The following is a 23,596-nucleotide window of genomic DNA, read 5'->3' as shown; positions in this document are numbered from 1 at the left end:
TGTTGTGAGAGCAGGATGACTCTCAAGATGTAGGTGTCACGACCCAAGTTCTCCATCCGTAAACTGTCGTGATGGCACCTAGTCTCTACGACAAAGTAAGCCTAATACTACGGAAATGAAATACGAACAAAAAGATAACAACTAACAAATATAGTAAATAAGCAGAAACGATGCCGCTTGGCATATACAATATTCATTTTTCCCGAAACCCCGAATGTCGCAATGTCACAAGCTTCTAAGAGTTTCTAATTGCTCTATACATTATGTCTGAAGAAAACAGGGAGAAAATCAACATAAGGGGATAGAAGGGGACTCCGAGATCTGCGGACCAGGTAGATGTACCTTAAAGTCTCCTAAAACAGCAACCACGCAACTAGACTCGAGGTTGATAGCTAGTACCTGGATCTGCACATGGAAAACATGTGTAGGAAAGGGCATGAGTACACCACTTTGGTACCCAGTAAGTGCCAAGCCTAACCTCAGTCGAGTAGTGATGATATAAGGTCAGGGTCCTACTGGTTTAAATATAATAGAATTTAACAGAAAGAATTATCGTGGTAAAGAAATAAATACTAAAATTTTAACCAGGAAATAAGCATAGAAGAACAACAGCTCAGAACACAACAATAGCAACATGGGATCTCCCGGGATACCGTTCCGCAGTCCCAAACGTAAATGCATAGAGGATCTCTTGGAATACTGTTCCATAGTCCCAAAGTAAATATGCAGTGCTGGAGGATCTCCCGGAATACCATTCCGTAGTCCCAAAGTAAATATGTAGTATAGGGGGATCTCCTGGAATACCGTTCCATAGTTGAAGAGGGTGAACGGGTTATTCTCAATATTTTCTCCCTAAAAATGTTATGTGAATTGCTAATGAAGGTAAATAAGTGTAGTTCACATTAGGCCTTATGGAAATCTTGAAGGAAATAGGCCGAACTATGAGTATGATGTTTCCCCATCGTTGTTCTCCATGTACCCGATGCTTTCATGTGTCTATGTCTAAGAAGGTAGTTGGAAATCCTTTGTGTATCATTCCGGTGGAAACTACTGAAGGTGAAATTAATGGGTTGTTGGCTTATGAGAGGTACCTAATTGTAATCCTTGATTAAACAAGTTTGAAAGTTGAGAAATAAAGAGATTTCCTTCGCCAAGTATTGTGGTGAAGTCTGTGATTCGAGAAGGTCACCTTGAAGGCCGAAAGTGTTGTGGAAAAAAATATATTTTTGCTTGATTGTGTAGCAAATGGTTGTAATTTAAAAGGTATTTTCTCTGTGTTATGATTTAAAAATGTACAGTTCATGTGCAGATATCATTTTGATAATACAGTGCTTGTAATGCTGGGATTAATGTTGTTGATATATATTGTGATGCTTTGTCGAGTTGTGAATGTGTTGTTAGGGTGGTTTTAATAATTCTTTGGCAGGCGGATAGGCCCAATATAGAGGAGACACTGCCAAATTTTCTGAAAAACTTGGGAGTTAGTCACAATTTGGGGGCTTGAGGTATGTGAGAAAAGAGATAAATTATGCTAAGTGTTTGAAGCAGATTTGCTTCTCATTCAAGGATGAATGATCCTAAGCGGGGAAGAATGTAAGGCCCCATAAAATTTCGCTAAGGAATTTAAGGTTATGTGGTGCCAACGTACGCTCATGTGTTTGAAAATTATATAAAATGAGACACGGTGCGAAATTTTTGGATTGTACAATGCATTGGAGAGTTAGAGTTAAAGTATTGCAGAAATGGCCTTTCTGCGGTCCATTTTGTGACCGCAAAATTATTTTGCGGACTGCATATCCGTCGTGGAGTAAAGCAGAGAATTGGCAATTTTGAAACACCATTCTGTGGCCGTATAATGATTGTGTTGTCGCAAACGTGATTATGTTATCGCACAATTGGTCGTAGAATGATTCTGCTATAGCAAAATCAATTATGCTGCCCACAAAATGATTCTGCTATAGCTCAATTGCACCACATAATTGACTTCGGGTGTCATTTTTGAAAATTTTCATATCCAATCCAATTTTGATATAAGGCTTTAGGGGTTCACTTTAGAAGGTAAAATCTGATTTCTTAGAGAGAGGAGAGAGCTATATTAGAGAGAGAAAGAGAAGACCTAGCTATTTTGTTCATCAATTCTTGCTCAAGGCTTGAAGATTTCACAAGATCTTCACCTAATAGGTAAGATTCTACTCCTTAGCCCAAAATTTTGGTATTTGGATTACAAATAGGTCATGAGAAGTATGATTCTTGGGTGTAAGAGTATTATGTATACATGTATGTATAAATAAGGTTTGTGGGAAGATAGTTGAGCCCAAATGTGGTTGTTTTAACTAATGATATATATTGTAAGTATTCCCAACGTATTTTGAGCTCTTATATAATCATGAGTTGAAATTATGGATTGCCCTCATTAGGGAAAAGTATTTCAAGAATAAATGGTGTGTTACTTGTTTATGATTTTAACTTGTACTTCGATTGCTAATCATTTTACTCCATTTATTGGAAATAAATCTATTGTGTTTAAAGTCTTCATTTTAATGAACTTAAAGTTGTGATTTCCGAAATATTCTATATATTGATATTTATAATGATGACCCGTGAAAGGAAAGAAATAAAAGTGTGGAATATGAAATATGGTCGTTGCGCCATGAAAGAAGAATCATATGTATGGCCAGAGAGCCAACGAAACAATGATGTTGTAAGTGGTTAAAAGTACTAGTGAAGCGATATACGATATAAAAGGTTATGAGGTAAATGAAATCTATATTTATGTTTCCTTTGTATGCAAATCAAAAATGTTTTTCCCTTTATTTGGGATGAGATTGATGTGATAAAGTTATTTCCATTAATTGGGATGAGATTGATGATAGAAAAGGATGATATCTCACATGAGATGGCCTAGCCGATCAGATCGTGATCGGACGCCATGCGCACATATGATGGTGACTTTTTTTGAAATTGTGATTGTGGTTGATGTCTCACATGAGACGGCCTAGCCGATCGGGTCGTGATCGGACGCCATGCTGCATACATGGTGGTGATTGTGCTGGAAATTGTGATTGTGGTTGATGTCTTCAAATAAGATGGCCTAGCCGATTGAGTCGTGATCAGACTTCATGCTAGATCACGGTGGTATATTTGCACCGATATTGTGATTGTGCTTGAGATTGTGATTGTGGCTGATGTCTTCAAATAAGACGGCCTAACCGATCGGGTCGTGATCGGATTCCGCGATAAATTTGTAGTGGTATTGTAAGGTTGGTTGTAATGTGTATATTGTGGACAATGGTATTGTGAACAGTGGTATTGTGAATAGTGTATTGTGTATTGTGGTGAATCGGTACTAATGATCTTCTTACCAAAATTAATATTATCTTTATATCTCGATTATCATCTTCACCGCCTTATTTTCATATTTTGAAAATTGTTATGTTTTAACGTGACCTTTGGATATCATTGATTGTTACTTGTTGTTTACATGGTTGTCCCTTTCTTATTTGGCATTCTATTTTGAAAGATGACATTTAGTCATACATACTAGTGCTATTCGATGGTGCTAACGTCCCTTTTATTGGGGGTGCTGCATCTTTAATGGATGTAGGTGGTTCCATAGTAGGTAGCATTGATCAGTGATAGCGGTACACTCTCTTTCCAGCTGACTTGGTGATCCCCACTTCATTTCGGGGTCATGTATCTTTTGTTCCTCATGTATTGTGTTTGAGGTATATCCGGGGCCTTGTTGCCGGCACTATCATAGTTCTTTGTTGTATCTGTTAGAGGTCCCGTAAAAATAGTGTGGGTTGTGTATTGGTGTTGGGAAAGTCAAGTTGTCATGATGTATTTGAATCACTTGTTCCACGTCCTCTATGAAAATGTATATATTTTAAGATTTAAAAATAGAGTAAATAATTGAAATGGAAATTGGGGTTGTTAATGAAATCCCCTCAGTGTTTAATTAATGGGATATATTTTCTCTTTATTCATGGATAAATTTGGGTAGAAGGAAATCTAATAGACTTGCTCAGTCGGGTTCACTCGGTTAAGCGTCGGTCGCGCTCCCCAAGTTCGGGGTGTGACAACCACCCACCTCACACTTCAACTTTTACAAAGTTCATAACGATTCTAAATGCTCACAAGAAGTACAAGGTTCAACTCGATGGTAAATTCAAACAAATGGGTAAGGCTTGTAATGTGGTTGCCAAAGAAATAGGATTACATGCTTAAAAGGGTTAACTACGATACATAACAATTAGGTGGGTACAAGCACATATATCTGGATCAACAAAGAAATACATATATCACTTCCAAGACTGAATAAAATTACTATTTCGCTTTGCAAACACACGGGACGAGTTCTACACATCAGATGCATTGTGCAGAATAATACAAAACCTTACACACATATGACACATAACTCACTCAAGATTAGATTCATCAAAACACTCTAGTCAAAGCAGTTAAGAAAAGTTAAGATTATACAATTTAAGATCCTTATTCAAGAGTCAAAAACTAAGCCTAAGCGTCACAACTAAAGCACTCACTATTCTCAAGGCATAATAAAGTCAAGAGATATTGCTTCCATTTCAACTCATAGCACCAGATTTCCTACTACTAACAAAAATAAAACTAACTACACCTGATTCAAACAAAACCCTTGAAAAAGAACTGCGACACAAAGAAAAACCAAGGGGGAATCGATACACTACACTAACTTAAGAAAATCTTTTTGTCTTTTTCTTTCAACTTTAATCCCTCAAGAAACCCGTCGATTAAAATTTTTATGTTTTTTTTCAAATTTTTCTCTATCTCTACTACTACAACTAACAAAATAAAAAACTAATACTAAAATACATACAATATACAAATATATCCCCCACTTCACACTTTAAGTTGTGGCATGTCCCCATGACACACAATTAAAAAACATAAGGTAGAGGAAACTTCCCTGAATCTCTAGTCAGGGTCTGAGTCAAAGTCGGGCTCCATTCTACGCGCCCGAACTAGTGCACACATCCATGCAAAAAACTTCTTCTCACCCCTCTTGGGGTACACCCCACACTTATTTCTCTCAATCAATGCAGCATTCTCTTTTGAACACTTCACTTTCCCCTCAACACTTGTAGTTGGCTTCTCCTTTTTCACCCCCGTTTCTGCATTTATCTCGAAAGTTATGGTCTCCTCACCTACTCTAAGCATGAGTCTTCTTTCATGTATATCTAATATAGTTCTACCAGTTGCTAAGAATGGTCTTCCAAAGATAAGGGCGACCTCCTTGTTCTCCTCTATTTTTACCATTATAAAGTCTACACAAAATACAAATTTATCTACCTGTACTAAGACATATTCAACTATCCCCTCAGGTATTATCTTTGTTTGATATGCCAGCTGCAATGATATTGGTGCAGACCTTATCTCTCCAATCTCAGTCTCCAGTTTCCTGTAAATAGAAAAAGACATTAGATTAATTGAGGAACCAAAATCACATAAAGACTTATCAAAGTTAAAAGTGCCTCAAGATTAAGGTATAGTAAAACTACCTAGATCACCACACTTTTATGCAAGTTTGTTTTGCAAGATTGCGCCGCAATGTTCTGTGAGCGTCACTACCGATGTCTGTTCTATTTTCCTCTTCTTTGTAAAGATATCTTTCAAGTACTTGGCATAAGATGATATTTGTAAGAGAACTTCTATGAATGGCAAATTAACATTCACCTGTCTCATCATATCTAGAAATCTCTAAAACTGTTTGTCCAACTTTTCTCTATACAACTTCAAGGGAAATGGTAGAGCAGGCATATGCTCGCCACATCATGTTCCTCCCTTCTTGAAGTTTCTTCCTTCTTCTTTTTCTCTACTCTCTTCTTGCCTTTCTTTTTCTTATCAACTTCAATTTTCAGCTCCTTCGGACTTCCTTTTTCATGTATCACCTCTATTTGGACTGGAGTGGGTTCTTTCAACACTTGCCCGCTTCTTAAAGTCAAAACATTTACTGTTTCTTTGGGATTCTTCACAGTATCAGAGGCGGAGTACCTGGGATTCTCTCAGACAATATAATTACAATTTGTCCCACTTGCTTCTCCACGTTTCGCAAACCTGTGCCAAGTTCTTCGATACTTGCACCATGAGATTTTAATCTCTCATTTGTCTTGACAATAAATGATTTAAGATATTCTAACCCAGACTAATGTGATTGTTGAGGTTGAAACTGTGACCTCGGCTGATTCACAAAACCAGGAGCTCCTTAAAATCTTGTGTTGATTTGTTGCCATGAATTTGCAGTACCCCCAGGTGAACTCCATGATAAATCAGGGTGCTTTTGACCTATTGGATTGAAGTTATAATTACCCATATCATTCACTTCCTCCATTGAAGCTTGACACTCATGAGTAAGATGTCCTCTTTCACATATATCACATATTGTGTAAGGCCCAATATGTATCGAGGCTAAGGTCAACTTCCTTATTTCTTTGGCCATGGCATCAAGATGTACCTGCACAGATGTGTTAGCATCAACTTGGTGAACACCAGTTGATCTTCTTCTTTCAGCAATCTCAAAGGGCCACTGATTTGCATCTTCAGATAACTCATCTAGAATTGTGACTATCTCTTCTGGACCTTTTTTCATCAACGGGCCTCCAACTGTATTGGTTAATGTTCTGCGTGAGGCTGGTGTCAAACCATCCCAAAAGTACTTGAGTTGTATCTAGAGTTCAATTCTGCTATGTTGACACCTTTGCGTTATCTCCTTAAACCTCTCCCAAGCTTCAAACACAGTTTCAGTCTTGTTCTGGCAAAAGTTATGGATTTCTCTTCTAAACTTGCCCGTTTTAGCTGAGGAGAAATATTTAGCAAGAAATTTCCTGGTCATCTCCTCCCATGTTCTAATTGATCCCCGGGGAAAGCTTCGAAGTGCAGTGCTTTGCATTATCTTTGAGTGTGAAGGGGAATGCCCTTAAGTATACTGCATTTTGTGACACACCATTGTATTGAAAGGTGTTCATAATCTCCTCGAAGTCCATTGGATAATTGTTTGGATCTTTGTTTTGCTTTCCTCTAAAGACACGACAATTTTGAAGGGTTTGGATCAACCCTTGCTTCAATTTGAAATTATTGGCTGCAACTAGAAGTGGTCTCGCACTTGAGAAACCTTGATTGTAGACCGGTCTAGCATAATCTCCAAGTGGTCTGTGTTGGCTGGGAGCTATGTTTTCGAACTATTCTACACCCAAAGGCTAATTCTGAGCCATTCTTCGAGCCCTCTCCTCTGCATAAGCAATTTGTGCATCCCTAAAGGCTGCTTCCTCAGCATCCCTTGCAGCTTTCTTTTTGAGTTGGGCTGCCTCCCTCGTGTTGATACCCAATTTTTCCCTATGTATTTTTTATACTCAAAACACTTTCAAAATAACATGTGTATACATATATAAGCATACCCAAGAGTTTTGGTATTTTTCCCTAATTTTTAAAGATTTTTAAAATCAATTTATTGTCTATTTTAGCAGTACAAAACCCATAATTATTCCCAAAATTATCAATTTTGATGAATAATTTATTTCATTCCCATATTTATACCAAAATATAGTTAATATAATTTTTGCATATTTTTACAAATTTATTTGGTATGTAAAAAGCTAAATCGCATATAATTGCAATTGTAGCCTACTTTAAGATTAATAGCATTTTATAATTGTGAAATTGGTTCCAATATTTTTAAATTAATATTTATATATTGTTCGTTGGCTCAGTACTTTTAATTTGCTTTCAAGATCATTTTACCATTTTTATAAAAATAAAAAGGGAAAAACTGGCTATTTAAAATCTGGCCCATTTTTATTTCAATCATAGCCAAATTGATCACCCCTAATTGACCCAATTCTGAAACCCAATTGGACCGGCCCAATTCCGATTTAACCCAACCCCTTTACCCATTTATCCAACCCGCCTGGTTTTCTTTTAATCCCAACCGTTGATCTTTAGATCAACGACTCCCCTCATCCCCTTCCTTTTTTAATTCAAACGACCCATTTACCCTACCTCATTCTCACCAACCGCTGCCTCTGCAACCCTCTACTATCTCAAACTCGCTCGAGGGTTCTCAAACCCTAGCCTCCTCCTGCCTTGTTTCACCGTGTTTTCACCGGAATCCATGGCTTCTCAGGCCATGGACAACCTATATTCATATCCTCTGGCTCTTGCATGCCTGATGCTCGAAGGTTCGAGGCCAGACCTCGAAGGTCTTCACTCAAATCTTCACCGATTCGAAGATTCTGGCCATCTACGACTTTGCTCTGGTGGCTCTTGGTCTTCTAAGGCTGTTTCTGACCTTATCCGACTTAGATCAGACCTCTTACCAAGCCTTTATCATTCCAGGGTTCCTCTTAAACCCTAGCTATTCGAGATTTTCTCTAATTGTTCTTTTAAATCTATGCTATATCTGTGCTTTACTGGAGTTTTAAAACGCTTTCCCCAATTTTTCTTTCAAAAAATTACTTCTTTCCGATCTAGGGTTTCTGAAAAGCTTAAAATGTTTTTCTGACTCTTCCTTTTCTTTTCTTTGTATGTATGTGGCTATACTATGTTCGTATGTTTTCTTTTCTACCACGCCTATATTGTCCTTCTACTTTTCTTTTATACATGTTACTCCTGTGCTCACATGATTATCCTTGTTATGTTTTCATTACTCTTCTACTATATGTGTTTACTGTTAAGTTCTTCAATTTTTGTTTGCTTTACTGGACTTTTTTCGTGTTCTTGCTAAATGTGTTTCATCTACTGCTTCTTAAGTTTGTATCACTTTTTCTTCTGAACTTGTTTAAGTTCAGAGTTTTTCTCAAAACGTGATCTCCATGCTTTTGACTGTGTATCATGTCTGTTTGTTTCCCATAAGTCTTTGGAAAAGACTCCTGAGCCTCTATTGAATGGTTTGCCTTCTCATCTCTATTGTCTGACTCAACTCGAAACCCTAAGGTTCGGGGATTTCTTGGCATTTTGATCTTTTGTGTGCGAGTTAGTCCACTTCGGGACCATGGACTCTCAGACTCATTGTGAGTCTGCGAACTAGACTTATACCTCTTCTTGCTTATGATTCTGAACCTTTCTTTGTTAAACTCTCTTCTAAATAATTTGACAAGCCCCTCTGGTATTCACATATTTGTGTGGTTTATACATAAGGACTCTGCCATCAAAGGTTTTCGATTGATTCTGAAATCCTCTAATAGGGTTTGATTGATTGTTACTGATTTTTCTTTAATTGAACCTCCTTTACCTTTTCCTGACTTGGTTCATTCGAATTGAATTGTAATTTTGATTTCCCTGGCTGTTTGATTAATTCCCTTTCCTTATTTTTTCCAAGCCGTGTACTATTGAATTCTTTCCTTTAATAACTTCTCTGTATTTACCCCTTTTGTGCTACTTTGAAAAGGTTTTAATCAAAACTACTTTCCTTAATTGGCTTTTACCCATTGAAATCAGAATCCCTTAACTAAAGGGAGATTGATTTCAATGTTATTTCCTTACCTTTCTCACTTGTTTTCTGTACTATAAAAGGGGCACGACCCTTCTGCACCTTGGAAGGGCCTTAACTTACAATTCAATACTTTTACAACACACTTCGAATTGCGTACTCTTACACACACTCTCTCAATTCAGCACTTTACACACATAATCTCACAGCTCTCTTCTAAGATCTTCTGACTATTTGTTGGTTGTACAAAACTACTGCTTTTCTTTTCTTGTTTCCCTGAAACTGGTATGTCCTTTATTTAATTTTCTGCCTCACCCTTATGTGCTTCAGACAGTTGTTTACTCTACTGCCTATGTTCAGTAATTTGTGTTAAATACTTTTCTTCCTTGCTTCTATTTCTGTTATGAATCCTCTACCCCTATCCCCTTCTATGTGCTGAGTTAAGTTCTTGGCCTGACAGTATACTAATTACTGTCCAGGCCTTGGCTTGATACACAATGGATCCTAGCTCTCAATGCTTGACTAGCAGGCTGGTCAGGGGTGTGCCAGCATCCCAATTGTTGGGCATGACCACTAGCTTGCCCTGTCTCTCTTTGATTCCCTTCCCCCTTGTGCACTTACACCTATTCCTAGAATCTTAAGTTCTGCCCCTCTCTTTTGAGCCTTGCTTTGGGACCTTGAGTTCCCTCTGAACTTGGACATCTGAGAGCTGGCATTTCCACAATGCACTATAATCTAAATCTGCAATATATTTGGGGTGTAAGCACTGCCTGGAGTTCCTGAAACTCATTGGATCTCTGAAACACCCCAGATAAGAGAAGGCTTTGGAATCTGATCTTTGGAAGTTGGTTTGTTTCATATTTCAGACATGGGGTCTGAATTAGGCTCTCCTTGGTTTGAATCTTTAATTTCTGATATATATTTTTTCTTAATTCATTCTGGTCTGTAATAATCTTGTAATAAACATTTGGGGTCGGCTAGTGGAAAAGGGTAGGGGACTATGCATGCGAGGGGTAGATACCATGTTCATAGGGAATTACTATGCTCCTGAAATTTTACACTCATATAGATACTATGTCTATAGGGTTTTCTGCAATTTCATAAAGATGCCATGCTTGTAAGCCGATTCTAAAATTCTGCATCTTCATATAGACACCATGCCTATAGGACTTTCTGCATTCTGCATCTGTCATTAAGAAAACCTATTATAGGATTTAAATACCTAATCAATTGCATGTAGACAACCTGCCTATAGTATTCCTGCATAAGCAATAACAGTGCTCAAATCAGTAACACCTAGAAAGCATGTCTATAGGAGTTGTTAACTAAACCTGAGTCGTCAACTCGCTTATAAGCCTAAAATCAGTAGCAATAATGTTTAACGCCTGCAGATCTTATGTCCCTGTAATTGACAATTCTTTTTCTACAATCAGTTTACTTCTTTATTTCTGAAACTAATAGATATCATGCCTATAGGTTCTGTTTAATGCCTAGACAAGCCTTAGGGTAAAATTTAGTAATTACATTAGTTTTAATAATTACAACCAGCAGGCAGGCCTAATTCAGACTTCTTATCTGAAAATATGTGATAAATTAGCCACCCTTCCTACGTTAAGTACAGACCAAACCAGCATTTGTAAGTCATGCTAAATAATCTGCTGCTTTGAATGAGGAGGCCGACTTGAGCCTTAACTGCTATTTGTTTCCCTTTTAAATGCTATCTGTTATTGCTTGTCGCCTAGATTTTTATAATTTTGAAAACTACGCAAAAGCCCCAACTCCCTCCCCTTTAGGATTAGTAGTCCCATATGCCTCCGGTACTGATAGGATTGGGACGGGTAATAGCATGCAATAAGTAACGATATTATTCCGCGCTTTAATACCTTAACGGGGTGGGAAGGGTAGATATGGAGATGATGATCGATGCGCTAATATCACGTGTGACCCCTCTTTTTTGAGGAGTGATTGCTGGGTATTGCATTGAAGTGATACATATTAATCGTAAACCTAGGACCCCCTCCCCTTATTTGCTTTCATCTCTTCTTGTGAAACCATTCAAATCTTTTTTTTTCATAAATTTCTGTCCTCTCTACTTACCTTCGAAGTTTTCAACCTGACTGCAATGTTATATGCGAATCCTTATTTGAGCCTTGATTGTTTACTTGTAAAGTCACAATTGTAACATAGCCGGGAACCACACTAGTGGATCTTGAGGGGGGTGCCTAACACGTTCCTCTCGAGATAATTTCTAGCCCTTACCCGAACTCTGGTTTTCTAACTCAAACTCTTCTAAAAAAAGTGTCCTAATGCACTATAATCATTAGGTGGCGACTCTTCCAATTCCGAAACCAAATTCTCGAAAGGGAATAGAGTTGTCCTTCCCAATGTCGTATACCCAATTTCTGACTCCACGGTTAGAGAAAAAGGGGGCGTCGACAGCATGGCAACTCTGTTGGGGATCTTCTTTAGGCTTTTACCATTGCATGTTGCTTGTGACTTTACTATCTCATTAATTGCTTTATTTACTGTCTTTTATTCTTTCACTACGAAACTGACTTGGCTCTTCATGTTTTTTCTTTCCTTTAGCTGCTTTCCTTTACTGCTTTATTTCAATACTGTTGTAATTACTGAAATTATTGTAATAATTTATCTTATGAACGTGAAAATATATGTCAATTTGTTTCATTCTTGTAAACTGCATCTTCAACATCATATTCCACTCGTGCCAAACAAATATCATAACAACGCTTATAATGAGTGGTTGCGCTCTTCTAATATTATCACCCTTTAAGTTCGGCAAAGGCGTATTTGCGGTAAAACCAGTCGATCAGCGGTGCAGTCGACGGTTCCGTTTCTTTCCCTCTTGAGTTGTCCGCTCAAGGGTACCTGTCTAACACCCCGATAGAAACCTTACTCTGTATAACTATGCATGCATCATGGTTAAACCTAGCCGAGTCAGTTATGTTGTCCACATAATGACTCATTAAGATAGCCTTGTCCAAAGTCCATCGGGTTTCCCTGAAACCCAAACAGACACCTACATGTTCTGTGCATTTATTTGGAGACCTAAATGCTTTTATGCTAATTATTGGTTTAAATTGTCGAGTCTAGCGGGGTAAGGGTCTAACACTCTATTTTGCAAAAAAAGAGGCACGAAGTCCCCAGATTTGGCATAGTAACCAATATTCATCCAAGGCTGCTAAATTAGTGGGAAGATCTCCACTCCAGTGATCAGACACTCGTCCGAAAATACTTAGGGAATCTGCCTTCTCTTTTAGAAATTCAGCTGATAACAAAATCATAGAGGCTGCAACTCTGTTCTGGGATAGTGACAGGTCCGTGTTCCGCTTCAGGCACCTTGAAATGACTTATTTGCTCGAAGAAATAGGAGGCTTAGCTGGTATTTCTTGAGAGACTCCGGGTTTGCTTATGCCAGAGAATCGCAAGGGTAGGGGTTTCCTTAAGATGATGGGACTGAAGAAGAACCCAGACTTGACCTATTTGAAAGACTCCTATATCCCATTCGACTATCTGTACGAGAGGTACGGCCATAGCAAGTCATACCGCACCTACTCTGATGAGTTTGCCCTCACCTCACTAGGGCATATTCATAGAAGGGTCTTCGTATTCATGTTTTATTTCCTGGGGATGATAGTGTTCCCTACAAAGAAGGCTAGGATCCACACCAGACTGGCCATGGTAACCAAGACTCTAATGGAAGGAATTGGCGGACAACCTTTCAGTATAGTGCCCATGATTGTTGCTGAGATATACCGGGCTCTGGACAACTGTCACTGAAAGGCCAGTCATTTTGAGGGATGCAATTTATTACTTTAGCTCTGGCTCATGGAACACCTCCAGAAAGGAGAATACCGACAGGAGATTTTATGCAGAGACTGGGATGATCACATTGCCTTCCTCCAGCCAAGGCGTATGAATTATATGCCTAACATGTTCGCTCAGCCAGAGGACGCTGGAAGATGGGTGGAGCTATTCGAGAATCTAAAAGAAGACCAGGTACAGTGGATGGTCAAATGGTTCCCTACGGAAGAATTCATTGTTCGATCCCGAGACGCACCATTTCTCATACTCATCGGTCTAAGAGGAACTTATCCCTACGTTCCCCTCCGAGCCATGAGGCAGGCGGGAAGAAAGCAAATCATACCAAGGGTCGACAAAATGAGTCACTTTAGGGTTGATTTCCAGGACGATGATAGCCCTCACAAATGCCAAGCTCAACACATGTGGCATTGCAAGCTCGTTTTGGGGAAAGAATCTATTGAGCCAGACAAGTATCACGCTGGTTGCATGCCGCACTATTAGGGTTGGTTGGAAGATAATCACAATGGTATGGGTCAGCCTGGGTTCATTCACGGACACAGAATCATCGATGAGAAAGCTGAAGCACGGGTTAAGCACAATCAACTACGCAAGAGGATTTGAGAGTGTGAAAGTGAGCATCGGGAAATATAAGAAGCCCATCAAAAGTTGATCAAGGAATGGAAGGATATGGTTGTCAGCACCAACAAGCGAATAGGGTATTTGGAGCGGGGTCTAGTGGATCTAGAAGGAAAGTTACTCAAGAGGATTGAAGATTATCGAAACGCTGAAGGGAATGCAGACGGACATTTGGCTCAAGCTTATCTGCTGCTAGGACTGCGCCAGCTGGTGAAGCTATTCGAGGGGGATAAAGATACCGAATCTGGGGAAGGTCCTTCTGGGACCAAGTAGTTAGGAGTCTTTTATTTTGCTTTTAATGATGTAATAAGGCCAATGGCCACTAGTGACATTTTATTTTCTGTTATTTAGCATCGTTTTGGATTCGTCCTATTTTTATCAATAAAATGAGGCATTTAGCATAATAAGTTCTCCAAATTAATTTGTCTCTAGGCCTACCTCGGACACAACGAGGCACCCAAATTAGGACGCGATTTATATTCTTGCACAATGTGTTTAAATATTGCAACATTTTCTTCTCATAACCCGCAGTAACTTGTTACTTTTTTGTTTTTCTTTATTTTTATTCCCCTCCCTAAAGGTTAGTTAGTGCATTCTGGCACCATCATCATATAGTACGAGATCCAAGGGCCCTCCACCTCCTCCTCCTCTGAGTCCTATCCGGAACAAGAACAAAGGTAGAATGGGAGATTCAAGCGCCAGAAAGGAAATTGAAAGAATTAAGATTCCTCAGGGTACCCCGATTGCTAAGGAAACTGCTGCCCAACTTGAGCAGAAACTGTTGAAGTTCCAAGAAGAACTGGATCAAGTTCGGAACTTGGCAAATTTATCATTCACTCTCACCGCTCCTGATGTCAACTTTCCAAATGCTCAAAATCCCGCACCTCCACAGAACACCCCACAACCACAGATGCAACCCACTCATGCTCAACACTGCAACACATGCCACACTCCACTACTCATTCCTGAACCAATGAACACCACAAACGACCACCCCCACAACACTCCCATCTACGTAGATACCATACCCCAATACACTCAACCAATCTCAAGTGCACCTGAGACAGATGACAAGGACTCTCTTATCAGAAACTTGGCAGTAGAACTCAAGAAGCTGACCAGCTGAGTCCAGGGCATGGAAGGAAACAAAGGCATAGAGGGGCTGAATTATGAGGACCTCTGCATTCAGCCAAATGTTGAACTTCCGGAGGGATACAAACCTCCCAAGTTCGAAATGTTCGATGGCACGGGAGATCCTAAAGTCCATTTGAGGACATATTGTGATAAGCTGGTCGGAGTCGGAAGGAATGAGAAAATCCATATAAACCTCTTCATGAGAAGCCTGAAGGGGGATGCTTTATCCTGGTACATCAGTCAGGACCCCAAGAAATGGACAAGCTGGGTAGGTATGGCATCGGATTTCATGGATAGGTTCTGATTCAATACAGAGAATGCTCCGAATGTATTCTATATCCAGAATCTGAAGAAGAAGCCTATCGAGACATTCCGCGAATATGCTACTCATTGGAGGTCAGAGGTTGCTAAGGTCAGGCCGGCCTTAGAAGAGGAACAAATGAACATATTCTTCGTCCGGGCTCAGGACCCACAATATTATGAGAGGTTGATGTTGATCGAGGGCCAGAAATTCTCCGATATCATCAAGCTGGGAGAAAGAATTGAGGAAGGCATTAAGAATGGTATGGTTACTAATCTTGAAGCATTGCAGGCCACCATCAAGGTTTTACAGTCTGGTGGCACGTCCAAGAAGAAGGATGTCAATGCCGTGATGGTCTCATAGGGAGCCAAATCACCATTAAAATACCACACTTACCGGTCACCTCCACTTACATATCAGTCTATCCCGAATTACCAAGCACCCGCACCCTCTTACCAAAATCCACCACCCGTTTACCAATCATCTCCACCTCCCGCATATCAACCCACTTCACCCAGATACTCTCAACCTGCACCCGTTTACCAAGTCTATAATGCCCAACGCTCTCACTACCAATCACCTCCCACTCGCCAAAATTTCCCTAGACCTAGACCAAATTTTGACCGCAGACCTCCCAGATAATATACAACCATCGCTGAGCCAATTGACCAGCTGTATGAGAAGCTTAGAGTTGCTGGTTACGTCTACCCTATCCATGCCATAACTCTAGAAAATCCTTCCCAGTGGGTCAACCCTAATAAGACCTGTGCGTACCACTCTGGCATAAAAGGTCACACCATTAACGAATGCCGCTCGTTGAAGGACAAGATTCAAACTCTGATCGACAATAAGGTTATCGTATCAAAGGAGCCTACTCCTAATATCCGCAACAACCCTCTACCTGATCATAGAGGTGGGGACATTCACATGATCGAGATCGAAGATGACTGGGACCCCAAGGGATCAATAGGACTGATTGCTGAGGATGATGAGCCAAAGAAACCGGCAGTCACACTTAACCCGATTGTTGTGCAGAACCATCCCTCCAGGGGCCATGAAGTAAATATGTCTATACCTCTCGAATTTGAAGCACCTTCTTCTGTGAAGGTGGCCAGGCCAATTGAGGTTGAGTTTGGGGCTCCAAAGGCACTTGTACCCTTTGAAGTTGATGTGTTACCACCGAGGGTACCCATTCCTATAGCAATGTCAGACATAACACTGTTCCACTCAAATGCCATACCATGGGATTACACAGCTGAAGCAAGGAGGAAAGGAAAGACCAAAACGGGAGAAGCAATTGCTGCGCAGGGTATGACCAGAACAAGCAGGGTTTACACTCTAGAGCACCTAGTTGAGCCCAGTAAGCAAGCCTCGGGACGGACTACTGAAACTGGTCCCGATGATCTTTGGAGGAAAATACAAGCTAAAGAGTATTCGGTCATTGAACAGTTGAACAAAACACCAGCACAGATTTCCATCCTAGCTCTTCTACAGAGCTCTGACGCATACAAAAATGCCTTGATGAAGATATTGAGCGAAGCTTATGTGCCCAACAACATAACTGGGGGCAAAATGGCAAATATGGTAGGAAAAATACTGGAAAGCCACAAAATTACCTTCCACGAAGATGAGCTGCCGCCGGAAGGACTGAGTCATAACATGGCTCTACACATCACCGTGCAATGCGAGGGTTACTTCGTCACTAGAGTCTTGATCGATGGAGGCTCCAGCCTCAACATTTTCCCGTTGATAACTCTTAGAACATTGGGAAAAAGCCTGCACGAGATCAAAGAGGGGCCCATCAATGTTAAAGCTTTCGATGGGTCCCAAATGTCTACTATCGGAGAGATCAGCCTATGCTTGCAAATGGGGCCAACCTAGTTCGACATTGACTTTCAAGTGATAGATATCCCAGCATCCTACAATTTGTTGTTGGGATGACCATGGATCCATGCCGCTAAAGCTGTAGCATCAACCCTGCATCAGGCAGTGAAGTTCTAATGGAATCACTAAGAGGTGATCATTCATGGCGATGGTAGCAACCCCATATATAGTCGCCAGACCATCCCGATGATTGGAGGCAGAAGAAAATAGACGGAGAAACATACCACCACATTGAAAGAGTCAACGCTATAGACAAAGATAAATGATGGGATAACAAGATTGAAAGTATCCTGAATTGGTATGAATACGAACCTGGAAAGGGATTCGGCAAAAACCTCCAGGGAATCGCCAAACCCATCAAGCTGAAGAAACATGTCACTACATTTGGTTTGGGGTATGAGTATACTTGGGAGGAGTTCAATCACTGGTCGCCACCATGGCGCGGTCCCTACCACCCACTGGAACATTTGATACCTCACCTGGAGCAGACTTTCCAGCTGGCAGATACTATATATGGGTCGGAGGAAGATGAAGCATTGGCAGCCGTGAAGAATCTGTTCCTGGAGGATGATGATATGGACTGCTGTGTTATTTTCGAGGAGGAAGGGGAGGAAGGCCCTTCTATACAAGTTGTGAACCGAGGAGAGCGCCTCAGAAATTGGTCAATCAGAACCACCAGGACCCGGAAAGCTTCGGGGTAGCAAGGCTAAACAAAAGCACCATGCATCACATTTTACTTTTTTACTAGCTGATTTTATTTCTGTATTGTCTTTAATTCTGAAAAGAGCTCTGATACTCAAAACAATTACGAATTTAATCAAAGCATTTCAGTTTATTATATATCTCGCTCTGATTATTTTTTCTATCATTCACTTTATTTTACACAGCATTACTATTACTTGCCTTGATGATGAACCAACGATTGTGACTTGCAACGAGACAACGCAACAAATGGATACAGACTCAGAAGAGGATAATATACCAGAAGAGGTCGTTACAGGAGTTGAGAATTTTGAAAATAGGCCTAAGTCTAACTTGGATGAAACTGAGGTCGTTAATCTGGGAGATGCACAGAATGTCAAAGAAACGCGCATCAGTGTTCACCTGTCACCATCAGAAAAGAAAGAGCACACGGAGTTCCTAAAGGAATATGAAAACATATTTGCCTGGTCATATAATGATATGACTGGTCTCAGCACATCCATTGTAGCTCACAAACTGCCAACAGATCCAACATCCCCGCCGAGGTAGACATTCCCTCCTTAAGGATCATACAAGAAGTAGAGTTGGATGATGCAGAATGGGTAAAAGGTCGCTACGAGCAGTTAGCCTTTATAGATGGGAAAAGGATGAATATGGTTTGTCACGGTCAGTTTTATCAGAACAGAATGTCCAGAGCCTTCAACAAAAGGGTTAATCCAAGGAAGTTTACACTAGGGCAGCTGGTGTTGAAGAAAATATTCCCACATCAAGATGAAGCCAAGGGGAAGTTCTCTCCCAATTGGTAGGGTCCGTACATGGTTCACCGGGTTCTAACTGGAGGAGCCCTTATTCTTGCAGAGATGGATGGAGAAGTTTGGCCGAAGCCAATCAATTCAGATGCAGTGAAACGATATTATGGTTCCCTTAATGATGTAATTTGAACTACGCCTGACTTGATTCCCATTTAAGAGGGGATACGTAGGCAGCCCTATGGGTTCGGTCATAATTTAATAAAAATTCCATTTTTCCCCGCTATTGGAACTGGGGCAGAATTTTGAGGAGGACCCTCAAAATTCCGAAGTTAATTTCAGTCCATACATCGCTAGAAGCGCCAGCCTGGTAAACTGGGGTAGAATTTTGAGAAGGACCCTCAAAATTCCGAAGATGATTTTTTAGTCAGTCAGCACAGCCGTCAGAGATGTCCGCTCAGCAAACTGGGGCAAAATTTTGAGGAGGATCCTCAAAATTCAGGAGTGAAAGAGGTTGCAATGTCTTGAACCACGTCGCAGTCATTGCTTCATCCAAAGAAAGCTATTTTCGATTATATATTTGCTAAAACATGCATAACTATTATCCGAATTGTTTTTGTTTAGCGACGCTACCCCAATGACACACAACGTCAAGAACCCGGGGAAGGCAAACTAACCTTTCCCCTCACAGAACTCACGACTTTCTTTGGATGCAGGCACTCGACTTGCAATATCGTCAGGTATATTTATGCACGCATACCTTCCCAAGAATGCAACTTCTCAGAATCATCACTTGCCCGCAATTGCTATCCGTACACAATCTCCCTAGCAGTCATATTGTCATAATCAGCTATCAGCTAAGAGATCTTACTACTAATCATCCTTTTACATTTTTGCACTGCATAAGGCTACCTTTATGCCTTCCGAGGTTAAGCTCTACCTCCATCTGTATTTCTCTGCATTGCATATGGCTACCTTTCTGCCTTTCGAGGTTAAGCTCTACCTCCATCTGCATTTCATGCATTGCACAAGGCTACATTTCTGCCTTTCGAGACTAAGCATTGTCTCCATCCTGCATTACATAAGGCTACCTTTCTGCCTTCCGAGGTTAAGCTCTACCTCCATCTGTATTTTCTGCGTTGCATAAGGCTACCTTTCTGCCTTTCGAGACTAAGCTCTGTCTCCATCTGCATTTTGCATAAGGCTACCTTTCTGCCTTTCGAGACTAAGCTCTGTCTCCATCTGCATTCTGTATAAGGCTACCTTTGTGCCTTCCGACATTAAGCTCTACCTCCATCTGCATTTACTGCATTGCACAAGGCTACCTTTCTACCTTTCGAGACTAAGCTCTATCTCCATCTGCATTCTGCAAAAGGCTACCTTTCTGCCTTTCGAGACTAAGCTCTGTCTCCATCTGCATTTTGCATAAGGCTACCTTTATGCCTTCCGAGACTAAGCTTTGTCTCCATCTGCATTTTTTTGCATTGCATAAGGCTACTTTTCTGCCTTTCGAGGTTAAGCTCTACCTCCATCATCATCTGCATAAGGCTGCCTTTCTGCCTTCCGAGACTAAGCTCTGTCTCCATCCTGCATGGCTGAAATATCGCCACTTTATTTTCTTGCATGGCTGAAATATCGCCACTTTATTTTTTCTTGCACGGCTGAAATATTGCCACCTTTTATTTACGTCTTGCATTGGATGAAAGATCTCCACCTACTTCATTTCATGGGATGAAAGATCGCTAAATTGTCCAAGGGTGTCATTGTTCGGAGGCACCATTTTCATAGCCCGAGAACGCCATGCCATGGCCTGAGGACCCCATTTTATCTTTTGCACATCATTATTCAAAGGCATCATGGTTCAGATGCACCATTCTCATAGCCCGAGAACATCATTTCATAGCCTGCTAATCCTTTACCATACGCCTCATGGACCATGACGTCATGGTTCGAGGATGTCATCCTAACCGTTCGAGGACAACATTCACAGTTCAATGGGAATTTGCATCACGTTTAAATTTACGCACAATATGCGCTCGTATTGCCTACTTGCAGGTGCACCGGCTGGCAACGACAGTCTCAGTAGAGCGATCCCGCTGCGGTTCCTGCAGTCTATCGGTTTCTCAGAAAACCTATCTCAATCTAAAACATCGCGTCCGTCCGTTTCAAATCTCCATCGGCATATTCCGCCGATGGATCCTGAACTACATATGGCCTGATTCCTATAAGACCAGGGATATGTAGGCAGCTCAATAGCCATAGCTCAGTCCAAATTATTTGCAAATCGTTTCTTTCGGTCAAAATTGGCCATCTTATCTTTACCCGACAATTTTTTCATCCTCCTCGGGTAAAGAGAGACAGTTGTTAATACCTAATTTTTTCCTATATATTTTTTATACTCAAAACACTTTCAAAATAGCATGTGTATGCATATATAAGCATGCTCAAGAGTTTTGGTATTTTTCCCTAATTTTTAAAGTTTTTTTAAAATCAATTTATTGTCTATTTTAGCAGTGTAAAACCCCTAATTATTTCCAAAATCATCAATTTTGGTGAATAATTTATTTTATTCCCATATTTATACCAAAATATAGTTAAGATAATATTTGCATATTTTTACAAATTTATTTGGTATGTTAAAAGCTAAATCGCATATAATTGCAATTGTAGTCTACTTTAAGATTAATAGCATTTTATAATTGTGAAATTGGTTCCAAAATTTTTAAATTAATATTTATAAATTGTTCATTGGCTCAGTACTTTTAATTTGCTTTCAAGATCATTTTACCATTTTTATAAAATAAAAAGGGAAAACTGGCTATTTAAAATCTGACCCATTTTTATTTCAATCATAGCCAAATTGATCCCCCCTAATTGACCCAATTCTGAAACCCAATTGGACCGGCCCAATTCTGATTTAACCCAACCCCTTTACCCATTTATCCGACCCGCCCGGTTTTCTTTTAATCCCAGCCGTTGATCTATTAGATCAACGGCTCCCCTCATCCCCTTCCTTTTTAAATTCAAACGACCCATTTACCCTACCTCATTCTCACCAACCGCTGCCTCTGCAACCCTCTACTATCTCAAACTCGCTCGAGGGTTCTCAAACCCTAGCCTCCTCCTGCCTTGTTTCACCGTGTTTTCACCGGAATCCATGGCTTCTCAGGCCATGGACAACCTATATTCACCTCCTCTGGCTCTTGCATGCCTGATGCTCGAAGGTTCGAGGCTAGACCTCGAAGGTCTTCACTCAGACCTTCACCGATTCGAAGATTCCGGCCATCTCCGACTTTGCTCCGGTGGCTCTTGGTCTTCTGAGCCTGTTTCTGACCTCATCCGACTTAGATCGGACCTCTTACCAAACCTTTCTCATTCCAGGGTTCCTCTGAAACCCTAGCTATTCGAGGTTTTCTCTAATTGTCCTTTTAAATCTATGTTATATCTGTGCTTTACTGGAGTTTTAAAATGCTATCCCCAATTTTTCTTTCAAAAAATTACTTTTTTCCGATCTAGGGTTTCTGAAAAGCTTAAAATGTTTTTGTGACTCTTCCTTTTCTTTTCTTTGTATGTATGTGGCTATACTATGTTCGTATGTTTTCTTTTCTACCACGCATGTATTGTCCTTCTACTTTTCTTTTATATATGTTACTCCTGTGCTCACATGATTATTCTTGTTATGTTTTCATTACTCTTCTACTATATGTGTTTACTGTTAAGTTCTTCAATTTTTGTTTGCTTTATTGGACTCTTTTCGTGTTCTTGCTAAATGTGTTTCATCTACTACTTCTTAAATTTGTATCACTTTTTCTTCTGAACTTGTTTAAGTTCAGAGTTTTTCTCAAAACGTGTTCTCCATGCTTTTGACTATGTATCATGTTTGTTTGTTTCCCATAAGTCTTTGGAAAAGACTCCTGACCCTCTATTAAATGGTTTGCCTTCTCATCTCTATTGTCTGACTCAACTCGAAACCCTAAGGTTCGGGGACTTCTTGGAATTTTGATCTTTTGTGTGCGAGTTAGGTTCCACTTCGGGACCATGGACTCTCAGACTCATTGTGAGTCTGCGAACTAGACTTATACCTCTTCTTGCTTATGATTCTAAACCTTTCTTTGTTAAACTCTCTTCTAAATAATTTGACAAGCCCCTCTGGTATTCACGTATTTGTGTGCTTTATACATAAGGATTCTGCCTTCAAAGGTTTTCGATTGATTCTGAAATCCTCTAATGGGGTTTGATTGATTACCTTTTCCTGACTTGGTTAATTCGAATTGAATTGTAATTTTGATTTCCCTGGCTATTTTATTGATTCCCTTTCCTTATTTTTTTCAAGTCGTGTACTATTTAATTCTTTCCTTTAATAACATCTCTGTATTTACCCGTTTTGTGCTACTTTGAAAAGGTTTTAATCAAAACTGCTTTCCTTAATTGGCTTTTACCCATTGAAATCAGAATCCCTTAACTAAAGGGAGATTGATTTCAATGTTATTTCCTTACCTTTTCTCGCTTGTTTTCTGCACTATAAAAGGGGCACGACCCTTCTGCACCTTGGAAGGGCCTTAACTTACAATTCAATACTTTTACAACACACTTCGAATTGCATACTCTTACACACACTCTCTCAATTCAGCACTTTACACACATAATCTCACAGCTCTCTTCTAAGATCTTCTGACTATTTGTTGGTTGTACAAAACTACTGCTTTTCTTTTCTTGTTTCCCTGAAACTGATATGTCCTTTATTTAATTTTCAGCCTCACCCTTATGTGCTTCAGACTGTTGTTTACTCTACTGCATATGTTCAGTAATTTGTGTTAAATACTTTTCTTCCTTGCTTCTATTTCTGTTATGAATCCTCTACCCCTATCCCCTTCTATGTGCTGAGTTAATTTCTTGGCCTGACAG

General features: G+C 40.1%; 1 non-coding gene across 1 annotated transcript; it reads left to right on the top strand.

Annotated features, from left to right (window-relative positions):
- The first annotated feature begins 6,716 nt into the window (after positions 1–6,716).
- On the top strand, positions 6,717–6,823 carry LOC142179679 (small nucleolar RNA R71). The gene has a single exon (XR_012708223.1). It is a non-coding gene; the product is annotated as a small nucleolar RNA R71 (small nucleolar RNA).
- The last annotated feature ends 16,773 nt before the right edge of the window (positions 6,824–23,596 follow it).

The sequence above is a fragment of the Nicotiana tabacum genome, chromosome 3, assembly GCF_000715075.1.
Source record: "Nicotiana tabacum cultivar K326 chromosome 3, ASM71507v2, whole genome shotgun sequence".
Classification (NCBI taxonomy): domain Eukaryota; kingdom Viridiplantae; phylum Streptophyta; class Magnoliopsida; order Solanales; family Solanaceae; genus Nicotiana; species Nicotiana tabacum.
Note: the sequence above shows the minus strand (reverse complement) of the source record. Positions and strands in the feature narration are given on the sequence as shown.